This window comes from Elephantulus edwardii, unplaced genomic scaffold (assembly GCF_000299155.1).
Source record: "Elephantulus edwardii isolate Elephantulus edwardi_28Jun2011 unplaced genomic scaffold, EleEdw1.0 scaffold00045, whole genome shotgun sequence".
In the NCBI taxonomy this organism is placed as follows: domain Eukaryota; kingdom Metazoa; phylum Chordata; class Mammalia; order Macroscelidea; family Macroscelididae; genus Elephantulus; species Elephantulus edwardii.
The window spans coordinates 17,134,443-17,136,608 of NW_006399795.1; positions in this window are offsets into that span (position 1 = coordinate 17,134,443).

Genomic DNA, 2,166 nt, shown 5'->3' on the forward strand with positions numbered 1-2,166 from the left:
CTATATACACTTATTGTTTTACTGGGTCCAAAATCCGCGGTGTTATCTGATAGACCACACAAAGCCATATTGGGGAAGTCAGAAGGCTGTAAGTCAGATTAGTAACAGAGTACAGTCAGGACAGCTTCTGAAATGTGCTCATAGGCACCTCAGCTTTGAGCCTTGCGGCTTTAGGCCAGTGTTATAAAGCTCTCTGACTTGTTAGTTATGGCTCTCCTGCCAGCTCAGTTGCCCAACAAACTGAGGTGAAGGCCCTTAGCTCTGGTTCTGTCTGGGGTCAGGTAGCTGTCCCAAGGTCAGCTCCACCTTATGGTGGGGTCACGTTCTCTGCTGTGGCTGCTATGGGTGTTGCTCTGATAGGCCCTAGACTGGTTCGTGCAAGAATCTCAGCTCCTGAAGAATGCAATACATTCTCTTGCTTTTTCTTTGCTGATGGCGAGGTTTCCTCCAATATTGCTGCTGGATCTGCTCAATTTAATGGCGAGATTAGCCAATTCCTTCGTGGATTATCAAGACTAACTAACCCCCCTGTGGGTAGTCTAATACACCCTACTCACTTATTCTCACCTATCCACATAGCAAAGTCAAATTCAGTGGCCAGGAAAGCCATTTTGCACTGTACACCTGTAACAGCACAGTGGTGGTCTTCACCCAGCCAGGAGAGCCTCTGAGCCCTCTTCTGGTTTCTCTCCATGCTGAGACCCTCACCCACCCATTCACCTGGACTCCAGAAAAGATTCTGATCCAGACAAGACCCTCATGGGATCAGTAGCTCAGGAGGAAGCAGGCTGGTGGGGGCAGCTGGCTGCCTCTTGTTCCCTCTGTCAGCTGCCACTGAGGGCTCTAAGGTACTGCTCTCAGGGAGAGAGTGTGTTGTAAGGGGTGCTGGAGGTCAGGCTCACAGTGTATTCATTCATTCATTCACTGATTCATTCTATTGGGCATCTGCAGAGCACAAGCTGGTCAGTAACAGAGAAGTACCTATGGCAACGTCAGGGAGAGGTGGGTTCCAGGAAGTGGCTAGACAGAGCAGAGTGAATGAAGTCTGATGGACAAAGTTGAGGCAGGAATTCTAGCCAGTGAGCCAAACCTGCATAGGGCCCCGGACACCAGAAGGAAGTACAGTGAGGTCAGGCTACAGGCAAGGAGGTAGCAGGCTCGGACAAACTGCTCTTTGGCGATCTGGCTTCCAGCGCTGGGCAGGAGCAGCAACAGTCCTGCCAGGCACCCACCCTTGGGCTGTCAGATGCCAGAGACCAGAGGCTGAGGCAGAGGTTATACTAATGGAGCCCCATCATAGAGCCCACCAGCCTCAACCAGCTTCTGCTTCCCCTGGGACATTCCCCAGCCCATTCCTCCCACAACTGGGCCAACAGAGAGTCCCACCTGGACCCCCCACAGCCTGATGCTCTGATCAGCACCATGGCAAACAACCCAGGGATTCTGTCTGTATGGGGTCTGGCAGTGCCCAGCCTCCCCTGCCCTCTGGCCCTCACCTAGCAACAAGCAAGTGCTATGAGACCCCAGGGCCCCCTGAGCCCCAGATGACCTGAGCTACATCTTGTGCCCTCAGAGTACAGAGCCTGCCTCAGGAGCACGAGGCTGGTTCTGTCTCTCACCTAAGGGCACGGTCTTGGTCAGAGGCTGTAAGAAATACATGTCTCCCGAGAGACACCATCCTGCCCTCCACTAAGGGCGCTTTCTATCTGCAGCCAGGGCTCTGGGTGGCTTTGGGGCTCAGATCCTCCCGTCCTCTAAGAGTCACATCTGGGGGCCGTGAAGATGGTCTTGACCTCTCCTCCAGTGCAGGAGCCTAAGTGACATGGCCCTGCAGGTACAGGGACCTTTGTGGTATCCAGGTTCCCCTCACATATGCACAGGCACAACTTGTGCACACCTACACATATGCAGACACCTCTTACACACACACACACACTCTTCCTCACATGTTCAGACACATGCATTCTTGCACACTCACCCATGCTAACCTGTCAGCATACACACATAATCACACACGAAATCTACATGCTCATACCAGCCGAGCCGGTCGAGTCACTTCCAGCTACCCAGGGAGCAGGACAGGAAGCAAACAGGTGAGGTGGGGGCCAAGTTCTCAGTTCCTCTACTCCCTTCCCTCAGTCAGCATAGGGGGGCCTCCCCCTGCTC